Raw genomic sequence first — 17,134 nt, 5'->3', positions numbered from 1 at the left:
CCAGCACAGGGAGCAAGCAGCACAATGCCACACCACAACACCATCCACACAATGCACCAGCATAGCAGTACAATTGTCAGATAGCTTCTTCCCTTAATGGCCTCACATAGGCAAAACAGCAGGGCCTGGAGAGCATCTGAGCATCCTTCATGCTCACAACATTTTGTGCCTCCAGTGTGTCCCTGCCAACATCAGAGGTGTCATTAGAGGTGTCAAATGAGCCTCCTCCTCCTGCTCCACCATGCATTAAGCTGACCAAGCCATCTACAGTGCACATACTGTATATAGCCATGCATAATAATGGTATATTACTTTCCTCTCTGTTGGCAGTAAGTCCTGATAAGAACGGGTATGCCAGCAGTAGTTATGGAGGTTTGCCCTCACACCCTGGTGAGGTGCTCTATGTATGGAGGGGAGTGGCTGTATGCTCTGAGTCTCTGGATAGTGACATCAGGGATGCGCCTTCCTCCTGAAGTATATAAGGCACAACACAGTTAGTTAGTGTGTGTTCCAGCAGCTATGTGAAGTAGCTGGTAACTTGTATTTTCCTGCATAAGGGATTGTAGGAACACTTTGTGACCCTAGTGCAGTAACTAGCGGTTCAGGTTGACCAATCAAGCCTGTCTAAGCCACTCTGTGTCCAGGGACCTGGCACAGAGAGGATCTCCCTAGGAGAAGAGGGAATCCCACTTCAATAAGGGAGGGCGTACCTGGCAAAGGGACAGCACGAAGAGATGTGCGGCTAGAGCCGGCAGCTGCATGGGGCAGTCTGCTACATCCCAATCTACAATAAAGATGACCTTGTTAATGGAACCCCCACTGTGTGAGTGTGAGATTACTCAGCAGTGGCAGTCACCACCAAGAAGGAGTTCCTCACCAGGACCATCTCCCTGCGGAAGCATAGATCCTGAGGAGGTGGAGGCGCTGCACATGATGTAAGTTGAACTCGCACCCACTACCTCAGCTACCTGTCCTGATGACATCCCCTAATACCATCAAGCGGGAGACTCAGGAGTCATGTTGCCTACAGGTGCACCACCAAACACAAACACGTAATGGGGGTTGGTTAGACTACCTACCCGGGCCAATGTGAGATTGGGGGGGGAAACCCGTTACATGTACAAAAATTGAGGCGCTGCAAATGTCATACCAGGGGGCCAAGTTAGCCTAGCAGCGCAACTGCCAAGAAGAAGTGATAAGCATTATTTTCCATTATGTTGTACAGTATTTTGCTCTTGTATATATTGTTAAAAAAACTATTTTTGTTTTCGCTTCACACAGTGAATTAACTGTGTATGAGTAAAATGTATTTTGCCAAATTGTGTCTCTTGGTAATTATTTTTCTAATATGTAGAATCATTAGTGTACACCCATACTTAATACACTCAATACCATAGTAGACCCCACAAACATTCCCTTTACGCATTAAAAAGATAGTATAATTTATTACATGAAAATAACACAATGTCAGATGCATCTGTTAATGTGTTTCAGACATTAATATGTTCCATCATATATATCTTTGGATTACACATGTAATGGAAGGGTTAAGTTCAATCATGTGAGTACTACATGGGAAAAATGCACATATATAATAATTAATAAACCTGGTTTAATGAAGAAACCAAACCAGTGGTGCATTAAGAATTCCTGAAAAAACAATGTAAAAGACTAGGACTTCATTTTATGTCAGTGCATGCTGTAATTAATTTAGATGCTTTTGAGACATTTACAGTATTATAGCCTCAGTTCCCCATTGACTTGCATTTAGATGCTAATTAAGGTCAAGTTATAGTTAAATCCAGTAGTTCTATTTAACTAGGTTTCAACCTACTGTAATTGTAAATCATCAAAGAGTATAAGCCTAACACTCAGTGTTCACTAAAAATCCTTCTCAATTATAGAATAAAGAAAATCAGGATACAGGTAGATTGAACAATACAGCCTGTAATCTCACTTTAATTATTCTCTGTGATTAGAAACTAAAAATGATTCTCCAGTACTATTTTTTTTTAATGAGTGTTTTCAAATGAAAAAAAGTTTTTTTCACAGAACCAAAAGAAACTCTTCTTTTTTGTATGCTGAACACAAGAGTTTGGCGATATACGGTAAGTTGTGTGAAATAAGAACCTACCAGAGCCTTATATGCCAAAATCAAACACAAACACAAACCCCAAACCATTTTTTACAACCAAAACATAATTTAGAACCAAGACTAAAACCACAACACCCAACCAGGTGCACACGAGGTGTTTCTCAAAATATCCTGTTTAATAATTTTATTTTTTCCAATTATATTATTTTTGATTCATAATTGTTTTTTTTTTTTTTTTTTTTGTTTTTTTATTTATTTTAAACATGTTTGCTTTACTGTGCTGTTTTAGCATTAACTTGTTTTTTTTTTTTTCATAACAAAATCAAAAATCCAAACAATTATGATTCGGTAAAACCAGAACCAAAACCATGTCCAAAATCAAAACACGTAAACATTTTACAACCAAAATCTGTGTAAAATTACTGACACTCAGCCCTTCAGGTACCTCAGGTGTGCTCCTTCTAAGCACAAACATGTCTCCCTAAATTATTTGGAGGGAGGTTTGATGGGATATATATATATATATATACAACTGGCGACTGTTAATAATATAAACAAAATCTCTCTCTCTCACGCTCGCTCTCTCAATCTCTCACACTCTCTAAATTCGTGGGCGGATTGTTAAAAATCTGTCTTGAGACAAATTATTCTCTGACTGTGAAATAAAATCAGAAATTGCAGATTGACCTTTTTGAGACTGATCTGTGGAAATCCACGGACCAAAGAACCAGCTGATCCGAGGCAGATACAAATCCACCTGAAAAAGTTCTTGTGGTTACACCTGAATAACCGATGTAGCCAGAGTTCATATTCTCGCTATTGGGGGAACTTGTTGCATCCCCCAGCAGCGGAAATCTCTCCATAGAGGTCACATTCAGAAGAGTTGACCCTTGAGCCACAGCATTTTTCTTTCCCCCCCTGCTTTTCTGGGACACTAAAATTGGCTACATCTATATAGAGCCCTCAATACAGATGTGCGAAAAGTTTGCACCAGTTTCAAGTAGCAAATTGTCAATGCATGAAAAATGTCCATTTGCAAAAAAAATTCATCCCACAGCAGCGAGAAATCTCTTTGTGAGAGGAGCCATTCGAACGGACCCCACACAGGCAGCAGTGGCTTTAACTGTACCAAGAGCCCCAGTGTTTTGTTTTTTTGACTTTGGGAACAGTACATCAGGCTACATCTATATATTGCCCCCTTTAAATAAAAAAAAAAAAAAAAATACATTTGCATGGTCACATGACAATCAATGTGCAAGGGTACATTACAAATGCACATGTCACATTGATCCTGTGGCCTTGGTCTTTACAGCAATTAATAAAAAATACTGGCAAAAAAATGAAAAATATTGCCAAAAAAACAAAAAAAACCTTTGGAAACAAATAAGATATTTCTTTGTGAAATGTTAGAAAAAATGCAAAAACCAAAAGTTTGCAAACTAAAAAATGGAAATGTTAGCTGTCAGGTAAAATTAGAGGATTTTATTTTTTGGAGGTTGTTAAAGACTTTAAGGATGGAGAACACAATAGCAGGTGTTTTGTCCAGCATGCTTGTATGCCTTCTAAACTGAGAAAATACTTTATAGTGATTGCTATGCATAAAACTGCATTCAAATTATTCTTTAAAAGTTTTGTGAAGCAATGTGATTTTGGAATTTACTGCCAATTCAAAAAAAATAAGGATAAACGGTCTGATGTAGTGAGCCAGGTCAAATTAGTTGTTTGAGGCAGATTCTCAGCAGAAACTAGTTTTGTGTGTATAAAATTCATCATACAGTATATGCATATCTAGTTCTGTGTAATGTATAAGAATATATAGTAATAACTAAAATGCTTAAATAATATCTTGGAGCATTTTCACAATTTAACACTGTAAGTTGGAATAACGTTAAGGACTACAAAACGAACATAATGATTGCAACATGTCACTCCATGTAATATATTCTGGTATAAAAACCTGAGATAATCAAGAATATTGTGCATAGCACATTTTGCATGTACGTGTAGATTCTACTTTTGGCTAGAAATTGAAGGCCTCAGAAGCTGCTCAGGGAGCAAGTCTGTATGCTTTCTTCTGATCATAAATAGTCATCTTAATGGAATTCTCACGATGATAGATGATGTTTCAGGAATGGTACATCCATTTTTAAGTGTGACTTTAATGTACTAATTTTGTGCTAGATTAACATTTTTGTAAGAATATTTTTTAACACAATGGTTACACATTCTAAATATGAGTCCTTCAGATCTGGCAGAATGTAACCTGCAAAAGATTGCCCCATCAAGAACTGCAAGTTTTTCTTTTTTTTTTTTTTTTTAGCTGGGAACACCATTAATCAAAGTGTAATCATTTCAGCATCTGTGGCACTCCTGGAACATTTATAAATCACTCAACTTGGTGTTAATTCTAGTCATTTTAACATTAATAGCTAGAGTCCAACAAGAAGGAGAAGAATCTGTTCACAAAATGAAAAACAAATAAGCATTATAGAGTTTTGTAAAGGTAATATTAAGATCATACAACATTCTGTGTGGAAAAAAGGTTCACAGCAATTTTGTATAGGTTGGTCCTGATAACCAGAATAAAGAGAACCTGACCCTTGCTACAGCTTCCTGTTGAAAGGTCAGTTGTAGCATAGTCTTGTGTGGCTGCCAAGTTTTAATTGAAACATTGTGATAAATTTCAATAGCAGGTCAGAAGTCATTTTCTGGTTAAAAGGGGGTCAAGCTGGTCTCTTAAAGAAGTACTCTTGATTTTTATAGTGTCCACTGAGAGTTGATTTATCACAGGAATGGCCTGATCACTCTTAGCTGACCTTTTCCAAAGCAACGGGACTCAGGTTCACTGACAGTCATCAGTGATTATTTTTTTTTTTATTATACTGGGATTTATTTTCTTAGCAGGAAAGTATATCTCACCAAATCAATAAGACAAGAACCATTCACTTGATTGCTTTATACTAAAATCTGAGAAGTTGTTAAATATAACAATTGTTAGATGTGTAATAAAAACAGCACTAAAGGCAGGTGATAATAGTTACTTTGGAATCTTTTTGAAGTAAATCATAAATCCGTTTAATTTAAATCTTAGTAACGGAAAGGTGATTTTACATCTATACAATAACGTTCTTCCATAGAATTTGAATATAAGTTTGTGCAAACAGTAGTATGCATGTCATATGTCTTTCTTTTTTATTGTATCCCTCATTTACTGCAAACCCGTCCTCAATTTGCATTACAGTTATGCCAACTAAAATATTCACACTCTCATTCATTCAGTCAAACAAAAACTTGACTAAATTATGAATGAAATGGCCATAACATATTTTCTTAACAAATTAAGTTTGTCAGTTTTGATTTATTTAAGTGCTTTGGGTATCTTTAGAAATACTATATAGAAAATAAGGTTTTGGATCTCATAAAAGACAATTATATGAGTCAAACATATATGCAGATATTACACTGACAATGGTCTTTCTCTAGATAAATGTAAATATAGTGTGTCAGGGCCACAGACAGCTTTCCATGGGCCCAGGACTAAAGTTTCCACTGGGGCCCCCACCCATGTGTCGGCGGCCTTGCGAGAACCCCCCTGTTTACTCTTGCACTCCGCCCTCTTATCACACAACTCCCTCTCTCACCCCCATCTCCCTTTCCTTCCACCCCTCCCTCCCCAATATATAAATACACAAAAAAAACCCTCCCAAAATACACACACAATATGCCCCCTCCCTAAATACATACACTCAATAGGCACCCCTCCCTAAATACAGACACACACACACACACAAGGCCCCTCTTTAAATACAGACACACACACAATTGCCCCCCCTCACCAAACACAGACATGCACACACTTGGGGGGGGGTAAGGGAGCAGGGAGGGTAGTATAAGGGTGGGAGCCTTGGGGACTTATCTGGGGCCCTTAGGTGGGCTTGCTGGAGCAGCATGGCCAGTGCACAGGTAAGCTCTGCAAGCCCGTGGAGGGAGGGACAGATGGACAGTGCCGAGGGAAGGGAGGACCCGGCTTTCCTGCAGGAGTTGAAGGATAGATGGGTGAGGTCCAGGAAAGGGAAGGGCCTAGGATGCCTGAAGAGAGGAAACTGTGGGTTGCTGGCAGGGAGGCCAGGCCCCTTGACTGGTTGGGCCAGGGACAGCTGTCCCAGCTTTCCCCCCATATTAGCGGCACGCGGGGACCTCTGGAGACCTGTGGTGCCCCAGAGAACCAGGGGTCTCTGCAGGTCTCTGGATGTCCCCGTAGGCCTCCGGTATCAATCCTGTGCAATAAAAATAAAATTGCAGCCAGTTTCATTATCTTAGCACAGCGCTGCGCAAACTTTTTCAGGTGCGGCCCCCTTCCTGGGAGCCGCAGCGTTCGCGCCCCCCTCCCCCAAAGGCATGGCTTCAAATTACGTTGCGGGTCACTTCACGTGACCCCACCGCATCATTTGATGCGCTTTGCGATGGCGACGCGTGACGTCACATGACCCAGAGACGTCATTTGACGCTGCGTTGCCATGGCGACGCATCGCCAAAGACCCGGCTGCCAGTAGGTAAGATAAAAGAGGCCTCATTCCTCCCCCGGCATTAAATTAAATGCCTGGGGAAGAACACTGGGCCTCTGTAACAGCCCGCGCCCCCCTGCAAATTCTCCCACCCCCTCTGGGGGGTGTGCCCCCCAGTTTGCACACTGCTGCCTTAACAGCTAACCGCTAAGGTAATCAAAGGGTTAAATAGCAGACACTGCTTTGATGTTGGTGCAGTGGGTGGGCTAAGCTTGTAGTTGCCCCAGGATGGGTGTTTAGCCCTTGCAGGAGGGTGATAGTAAAAGTTAACCCTTTCATTACCTTAGTGGTTACAACTGCTAAGGTGATGAAGGGGTTAACCCCTCGCTCTACACTCCCATATGGAATAAACACCACTCTGGGGTAACTACAACCTTCACCCATCCCTTTTACCAACTACAGGAACGGGTAAAAGTGCTATTAACCAAAGATGGCCAATAGTACTTTACCCATTCAAAAATAACATTACAGCGCAATACATAAATACGAAGTAAACCAGCAGACATACAGTCCAAATATCAGTGTGACAAGAACTTGAACAGGTAGCAGATATATTCTTAAAAGTATTATCTTCTTATTGTCCCTTGGATTGAGCCCTTTTTTTTTCCAAAACATTCATTGAAGTGTAATCACATAGATTTGTGCAAGCTTGTTGTTCACTACAAGACCCTAACACACCTTGCGATGATATTAGCCACATACTCATATAATGGTAGTTGCCATGAGGTGGCATAAATCTATTAGTGGGATTTATGGTGTACTAGGGAGAGACATTAACCCCTAAGGGGTGAGTCAGACCTTTTCGCCACCACACTAAGAAACTACCTAGAGTGTATAGGCAAACACAAAGTGATAAGCACATGTGAAACTTCCAAGGGACAACTCCCAGTTTGTAAATGAAGGAGCTCCATAGGTGTGCATCCATCATTGGTTATGTATAGCCAGGAAGAGATCCTCACAGGAGGGATAAATGGAGCACAGCAACGGGAAAAAACAGGGATGCGTCACACCAATAAAAAGATAAAGTCCAATTTATTGCAAAGTGCAGAGAGAGACATCACAAAAATAGGGCCAAAAAGACACTCTGACGCGTTTCGGGCAAAGCCCTTTGTCAAAGAGTAGACATGACGCAGGACTGCAGTGAACACAGTGCACATACAGTAAATAAGGTTATGCTCAGCCAATGTGCCAGAAGGCAGGCTGAGCATATATAGGCATTTAGTGCTGAGTGCGGTCCAAGCACGCCCCTAGAAGAAATGCTGGCATTCACCGGTGCGCGAGATGCGCTGCAGGAGGCAGCAGAGGCAGGACGCCCGATCACGGGTCTGGGTAAGCTGGGAGCACGTCGGAAGGGGCATGGATGATCGATCCTTACACTGAGCACTTAAAAATAAGCTTTAATAAATCACATAAAGACAAGCCATATTAACAACGTTTTGGTCCAACAAATTGACCTTCATCAGGGTTAAAAAATATAAATTACATCAAACACTCCACGACACTCCACGACACTCCACGACACTCCACGACCAAGAGGGTTGATCAAATCTATACCCATAATCCTAATCGATGCTGTTCCATGCCTGTGATCTTCACAATGTTTAATAAGTGAGGCAGGTTCCCCACCTCTATTAATCATCGACATCACATTGTCCTCATAATCATCTTAATTCTCTTCCCTCTGTACCACGTTGTTGAGCGGACATTTTGAATACAGGTACCATGCACAACGCTATTTGTGAACTTTATTTCAACGTTATCTTGACATTTTTTCACTTGGATGCACATTTAGTTCTGTACTTTAACTCTCTGTGCTGGTGAAAAGTGCACCATTTTTTGTTTTTCCTCACCCTTATTCTTATATGATTTTTCGTCATAATAATAGTATCTGTAAACCTGTTTGTAGCGAAACCACAAGACTTTAGTGCTATTGAGCTGGAGTGCTTTACTCATGTTTCATACCACATTGTGCCTTTCGGTTACAGGCCAGAATTGCCCTGTACAGTACTTCATTTACACATCTACACATTTTGCATGTGTGACAAATCTCTTAAATTCACATAATTCTAAGCTGTATATTCTGCTCTATCCAAACACAACACTTGACATTCTGTGTACTTGCCTTATAGTAGAGGCAACGTTTATTCTAACATTTGCCGTAAACTAGCCGGGTTACATTCTGGGTATGTGCTGGGTATGTGCTGGGTATGTTCTGGGCTAGTTTGAGGCACATTTAAGGCATTTCTGCATTGACTAACGACCCATAGGATTAACACAGCAGGGATCCCTGGCAGTCCAATTCAGTTTGAATGGGACTGCCAGGGACCCCCGCTGTTAATCTGATAGGCCATTAATCAATGCAGAAATGCTGGGGCTAGTTTAAGGAAAGTTTAAGGCATGTATTCAGAATGTACCTGGGTGTTTCCTGGTTTTTTTGGGGAATTGCCACTGGTTTTTGTTCGAATAAGAGTTGCCTCTACTGTATATACTAGAAAGCTGCCTGCATCCTTTATCTATCTTACCCATCTATCTGAACAAGCTCTTCACCCCAAACACATGCAGCACTTATCATCTGAGATCAGACTCCAAAAGACTGTTCATTGTCCCAAGGCTCAACAAAGTATCCGGCCGCTCCTCCTTCTCTTACCGTGCACCCCAAAACTGGCACAACCTACATGAGACTCTCACATCCACCACCAGTTTAAGATCTTTCAAAACTAAGGCTGTCTCCCATTTTAATCTGGTCCTTAACAGTTACATACACCTATAATATATATTTTCTATAACTGTGCATGCAATGTCTTGTATATAATGTACACCTTGTTCATTTATGTAACTATGTATTTGTAACCATGTATTATTTGTCTTAACTCTATGCCGAGAACATACTTGAAAACGAGAGGTAACTCTCAATGTATTACATACTTGTTAAACATTTTATAAATAAATAAATAAAATCTCTACTTACTGTAGATATACAGATTTACAAAACTTTACTGCGACTGTACATCCTTGGGGATACTAGCTTCTTGCCGATTTCACCAGCTGCCTATCTAGCAACCCCCCCCAGCCATGGGTGGGGGGAGACTGGCCTTCCCGTCACTGGCCCAAACCCATACCTCCCTCACCTGCCCGGGGGAGGAGTTTGCACAGAGCCTATTTAAGGCCATGCATGGCCTCTTTGCTGGGTCGTTGGCACTGCAGCTGCTCTGACATCGGCAGGAGGGTGGGAGTCGCGGGTGAGGCTTTTTCGGATGCGAACTTGTGTATTGCCAACACGTTAGGCGCATATTTGACTAAGGAGGAGAGGGAAAAAAATTGGGAAGGGGATTTCATAGTGCTCCTATCCCTGCTACCAGATTAGAGTGAAGCGCTGGGGCGATCATCCAAGAAAGGGGACACTAGGAAAGACGACATCGAGAGACGTCTCTTCCCACACACATTCGACAATTGGTCCTGCGCGTTAGGAATCCTGGCCGGGGTAATCGGGGAGAAGTCCTGCCATTTATGCTTGCCCCTTTTTAAATACGAGGATATGATTGGGCATGCCCACCAGTGGCACGGCGGTATGGGCTGGAGGTCTTATGATGTAAAGTTTAGGCAGAAAATGGCTTTACACAAAGGTAAAATAGCATGGGACATGAAAGAGATAGACCTATGGATTGATTGGATTGGCGAGTCGGACAAGCCGGTGCCCTTCCAAGAAGGGTCTGGGGGGGTGAGGGAAGACTGGCAACCAGCTCATGCATACAGGGAGATAATGTAGTCAGTCCAGGATTTGCTGGGCTTTCAATGATGGCCAGGGCTCATACAGTAACTGCCGCTTCAAGCACAGGGCGCTACTTGCGGGGGGGCGCATCCCCAGGCGAAATGTTTTAGGAGCGGGGGACAGTAAGGCGCCATCCCCAATTGTTGTCCGAAGTCTGAACCCATGGCTGGAAACCTACCCGAATAGGGAAGCGGCCTAGCTGCTCCTCACCGGGTTTACTGAGGGGTTCAAGATATCAGGGTTGGAACGGAATTTGAAATCGGTCGAGCGCTGGCGTTAAGGGTGGGGAGCTAGTCTGTGCCTCCAGGAGAGCAGTTGTTTGCTCGTCTGTCGGTGGGGCAGGTCTTATGGTCGTATATTGAGCTTGCGTGCTTTACTCACGTCTAGAGGCTACAGGCAGCCCTGGGGGGGGAGGGGGTGCTAGGGTGCCACGCACAGTAGACAGGGCATGAAGAAGGTGAATAGGGCAGTAGGCATGTTCGTTGCACAGTGCGGGGGATGGATAATCAGACATCCAGATTTCTATTCTAGCGCTTTTTAACAACGGTTTGCAGGAGGGCATGAAGAGGGTTCTGGCGTGGTTGGTGGCATGGGTCTAGTTTAAGGGGGAATAAATTGACCCGTCGTGGCGGCTCTTGGGAGGTAGGTGCTTGTTCTTGCCAGGCAGGGAGCTGGGCTGTTTGAGCCAGGGTGAGTACGGGTGGGCAAGGTCATTTATCCATGACGTCTCGCTTGCTCACGTAGGGGACACGAGGTCAGCGGTTCAAGGACCGACTGACCGTCCCCTCCCCCTCCTGTCATAGGAGCACTCTGGCAGGGAGCGCCATGTACCCCTCGTAGGTTTTATGTATAAACAAATAGCCACGGCCATTTTACCTCCAGTTCCCGTTCCTGTCTTTTTTTGTGCGTTATATGTGGTTACGGGGCAGGGGGAGAGGGAAACCACCTGGAAGCCTCCCTGGTCAGGTTTGATTAACCTGTTGCTTCACTCCTATTATGTCGAGCAACCATCTTATGTGGGGTAATGTATTGACTATGGGTATGATGTATCCAATATCTACAATACAGTATGATTGAATGTACACACACGTTATCAAATTATTTTATCTACAGTACATACAGTAGAGCTGGATTTATAATTCCTTTTGCAAATTTTCACGGGTTGTAAATCTCCCTAATCTGAGGCAACATGTCAACATTTTCTTATTATAAATAAACTTTCAGAACCTCAGACTGCGGACTATGCCCACTTCCTGGATGTTAGTTCAATGTTCCTTGTGCACAAAAAGGAGCACATATGGGATACCTGGGGAATCTGCCAATAGCCAGTGACAGAGGTTCAGCAGAATAACAGAGGTAGTGGGTCCGATTCTTTTACACCTGGAACTATTACCACATTCCTCAGAAGGTGCTTTATATGTGTCAATATAGGTCTTAGAAAAACCCTTTAAGGAAGTCTGGGATGTGGGCTACCTAAATATGCTTTGCATATCTCCCTGGTAACTAATTTCATATTTGTTGTCCTGCCATTGGGTTCTTGGCTAATGTTCCGGTTCTGTCGCCACGGGAACCAACACTCCTCATTTTTCATCCGGGCTTGTGACCGGCATTGATGCCATCCCCACAGAAGCTCTAAAAGCGGGTGGAGAAGTCGTCGTGAATCAATTGAAAGGCCTCTGCAACATCTTATGGAGCAAAACTGATGTGCCACAAGATTTCAAAGACGCAATTATTGTGCCGATACATAAAAAAGGCAACCCAGCTAATTGCAAAAATTATAGTGGCATAAGCTTACTATCAACATCTGCAAAGCTTTTGACTTCTATTATCCGGACCAGACTAAAACGCAGAGAATTTAACTGCAGAGAAGAACAGGCTGGGTTTAGACCAGGAAGAGGGTGTACGGACCACATTTTCACATTTAGACACTGGCAGAAATACGATGCCACTGCAAAAAATATACCTTTATGGTATTTGTTGACTTCTTGTGCGCTTTTGACAGTGTTGGTCACCCATCGCTATGGTGCACCCTCAAGGCTTATACGGTACCACATGCCACTCCCAATGTGCTAAGAGCTTTTTATGAAGAAGGTACAAGCAGAGTCAAACACATGGGCAACATATCCCCGCCATTCTCCATATCTACGGGAGTCAAACAACGTTGCATAATATCGCCTATGTTATTCAATATTACCATGGATTGGATTCTCAGAAAAACATTTAAAGACAGGACTGGCGTACAAGTGGGAAGCAAGTTTTTCTCACAGACCTTACATACGCCGATGACATCGTGTTCTTAGCGAATACAGCCTAAGAGGCACAAGAATCTTTGAACGACATTCAAACCAATGCAAAGAAGCTTGGATTATCCATGAATACGGAAAAGATGAATTACATATTTACCGGTACCAAATCGAGCGAGTGGACTCAAATTCAAATACCTAGGGTCTATTATATATAGCCAAAGAATTGCAACTACGAATGACATAAAAGCCGCATCAGTAGCGCCACTGCAGCATTCGCCTCCTTCAAGAAATGCTTGTGGAACCAGCAGGACGTGACAAATGTAACAAAATGCCAATTTTTAACGCCTCAATACGCACCAATTTACTGTATGGATCAGAAACGTGGATGCCACTCAAAAGCGATATGAACCTACTCGAACGATTCCAACTAAGATGTCTACGTAAAATACTCCATATTACGCAACGAGACCGATGGAAAAATGAAGATGTACGGTTAGCCTGTCAAAACCATTCCACAATCGACCAGTACCTTAAACGACAAAGACTTAGGTGGTTTGGCCACATCTGCCGTATGGATATCACCAGATTACCATACCAGTGCCGCAACACCACACGACCCATAGGCTGGAAAGTGGACCGAAATGCTTCAAAGAAAATGTGGTCGAACCAGGTGGTGCAAGATCTCAAACCGCTCCACTTCACAATAGCCAAAGCCCAAAAAGCCGCCCTGAATCGAGATCAATGGTGCGGAATCACTAGAGATCTATTGAACATCCTGCTGCTGACCTCCACAACGCACCGCTCCTTACCTTATAAAAGATGAAGCAATGTCATTTATGGAGTATATACCATATACCATACCTGGTAAATTAGGTTTACTCCTTTTTGAGCAGAGGTGTCTCTCTCTCTCTATATATATTTTTTTAGACTGATTCGAGGCAGACAGGAACTTCCAAATCCCTGGCGGATTCGAATTTCTGGAAACATTTCACCCATCTCATTATGTATGTGTTTGTCTAATATGTTTTCATTCTGTTCTCTTGCTTTTCTGTCTTGCTTTGTTGTTTTAAATTTGTATCTTTATTACTGTAAGCATGCCCACTGACTTGTTGGCTAACTCCCCTATGGACTTCGGTGACGTCATCCTAGGGGGAGGACGTTCTGTACTCATCAATATTCACTGATCTCAATGATGTTACCAGCAGGTAGCAGAACTTGATTTTGATGGCATTTTCACAGGTATTTACTGGGAATATGTGTGTTAATCAATTTCTAACTGGCAACAGGGGTTTGGAGGTAGGTGTCACCTCCACCAAGAGCTCACCCCTCCTCACCTTTTTAACTTGCGAGGTCTTTTCATTTTTCTGCAAGAACAGGATCTACTATGGTTCTTTCCCCTCATACGCAGGTAAAAGGAAAGGTTCACAGTATAGTGTTAGGACCTGCAAATTTGGTTATACCTTGACGTTGATATGCAGGCTTATGATGCTTTGGCCAAAGGATCTAACTAAATAACCAAGAAAATATTATTATTAAAGTATTAAACTTTATACTTATTACAATATATGTTTTGTCAATTGGATGTAGCATTGGGCACCCCTGTGTTTTGCTGTATACATTTGCCACGTTCAATAGCACTCTTTTTGGCATGAATATATATTCATGATGTTGTGGGTGTTGGAGTTTAAGCTTGTTGCTGTTTCTTGACAAAGGCTCCATAAGTGCAGAAAAAAGTTGATCAGAACGCAATATGTTTTCAAAGAATTAGTAAGTGCTGTTTCAATTATATTTTCGAATTATACAGTATCATGTCTTATTATACAGGAATACAGTGACCCCATCACTTCAGCTACTGTTGGTTGGCGTTTCCATATTCCAATTCATATTATATATTATTGATTTCAATGCTCTAGGTTCCAAAAACAATGATATATTACATATACAGTATATGCTTGTTCCCTCTATGACCACTATTATCTATAAGCATAGTTTCACTCTAAATTATCCTACTAAGGATGTGTGATATCCCACAGCCCTTTCTCGCTACAAAAGGGTTGAACAAATGCTTAACATACTGTAGCAAAAAGTATATGTAGCACACTTTCCCCCACCCCCTGGGAGATATGGCAGCTACTGTGTATGTGGTGCATTACCTGCGGCTCACAGGAAGCATGCACCTCCAATGCTGGGATTCTGGTTTGTACCTAATCCGTCTTGTGACAGCACCTCACCTGTGCGGGATCCTAAAAGTGTTGGATAACCCCGTGCAGGACAATATATAAATAATACACACTGGTATAGTACAACAAGTTTTACTGAATGTGTAATAATAATAATAATACAGAACCACTCAGGCCTCCAAGGGCCATACCCCCACACCATGCCCCCAACACCGTGTCCACACTCCGGTGGGGTTTACCCTAAAGTACTGAGGTGCCCCTGGGCACCCAACCACCCTTGTGTCCACAGAGTCAACCCACCCAAAGTGTGTGTGACAGCGCTGCTCACACCCGCGTGTTACTGTCGGTGCACTTGTGGAATATTGGTATACCTTCCAGGTGCTCCAGCACCTGGTATCACTGACTGAAGATAAGGGATTCGTTGATCCAGTGACATTGTCCGCGATGGCATCCGCCTCCATGTGGGGTGAATTCCGGCGTGGATAATAATGAATGTAGTCTCTGTGCCTTGCGGTGGTGGTCTGATCCAAGACCTCAGGCCGCAACTACTGTGCAGTGTCCTTCTCTGTTCCTGACACTCTGAATGCTAAATGGGGCACTGTCCCTGTCTAAGGGCCTGCCCTGTAGCAGCCACAAACTGAACACGAGAGTCAGGGCCTAGCTGGGGCCTAACAGGGGGTCTCTGGCCTAGTGCAAGGGTCTACTGACACCCTGCACCTACACCCTTACCCTCTGATGTCCCAGCTCTGACTGGTGTGTCTCCAAGCACGCCAAATGTATCTATCCTGGCCACAGGGGATTGCTGCAGCCCGATTGGCTGTTTCTCACATGTGATCTAGCAGCTCTAGTGGCTGCTGGTTGAAGTATCCGCAGAGCTCTTGGTTGTAATGGCCACCTCTGTGCAACTCTCTGCGCTTGCGCATGGTGCACCAAGATGGCCTCTGCAACATAAACCTGTACTGCACACGCGTGACTGTACTGCGCATGCGCATTCGACTCCAAGATGGCAATGTCCTGCTACAAGCTGCCGCAACCTGCCGCAACACTCTATACATTCCCCTACTGTAGCGGAGGTAAGCGGGGGAATCGGGCACCGGGATCTTAGGAGGGACCCTGCTATATATAGATTTTGTCTGATTTTCTGTTTCAGACAACATTTTTGATGACTTTTTAATTATTTTTAGTCATTAATAAACCTGAAAAACTTGATTCCCCTTCCTTCTGAATATTTTTAACAAAGCTTGAAACAGGTAAAGTAAACATTTGTATTTCTGCTAATAATTTGCAAGGTCAAACTTAAATCATATTCACCATAAAAACTAAACAGGCACTTCAATATTTAATTGTTCAATCACAATAAATTATATGGTAAACTTCATGAATGAATGCATGCATAATCTAATAGGTAACTGTAATCTCCTTAACATATTGTAAAGAAGCAACTGTTTCAAAGTGCTCCAAAACAGATGTCAGATGTTTACAACATGCAGATTGTTTATTGTACTCAGGCTAACTACAGCATGTTGGCACACTTCTTCAGACTACAATTACTTTCGTCTTTTTATTGAGGTTGATCATCTCACAGCAAAAGGGCCACTTTATGAATTGCAAATTTTACGTAATGCAACACCAACTGTCTTTTTACAACGTCAGCTGCTCCACCGAGGATGATGTTGTACCAATGAAACCATGTCTCGTTTTGTTTGCTAGGTAATTAACAGTAATGACCACTTGCTGTTTAGCTTTGTTCCAGAGAAGATGCTTGTTTTATTTAGATTTGGGAGGACTAAAATGGATAAACATTAGGTACAGTAGGCTCTCTGAAGCTTGGTGGCCTGCATGTCATGTCGACAAGCAAGCAATCTAGTGTCTAATTACCTCTTCTGTCTTTTTCTTACCGTGCAATAAGCTTATACTGTACTATAAGTACAATTTTGAAGAGGAATCTTTTCAACAGTACTAGTAAAGTACAAGTAAACCAGCGGTCAGTCCAGACAATGATTACAATTCAAGTGCGCTAATTCTTTAATTTGTACAATGTGTCAGTTAATAAGAATTTCTAAATATTTACATACCGCACAGTGGATACTTTTTACATTACAGTATTTAGGCAGATGCGTAAATATATACATGGTTTTTACACTCACATTTTTTCTAATATAGATCTGATAATTCCACATTAAATTGTAAGCTTTTCAGAGCAGTGATCTTGGTTCCTTTTGCTTTATTACGTTTTAATTTGTTTGAATGTATGTTTTGTTCTTGTCTTTGCCTCCACA

This window comes from Ascaphus truei, chromosome 1, assembly GCF_040206685.1.
Source record: "Ascaphus truei isolate aAscTru1 chromosome 1, aAscTru1.hap1, whole genome shotgun sequence".
In the NCBI taxonomy this organism is placed as follows: domain Eukaryota; kingdom Metazoa; phylum Chordata; class Amphibia; order Anura; family Ascaphidae; genus Ascaphus; species Ascaphus truei.
Note: the sequence above shows the minus strand (reverse complement) of the source record.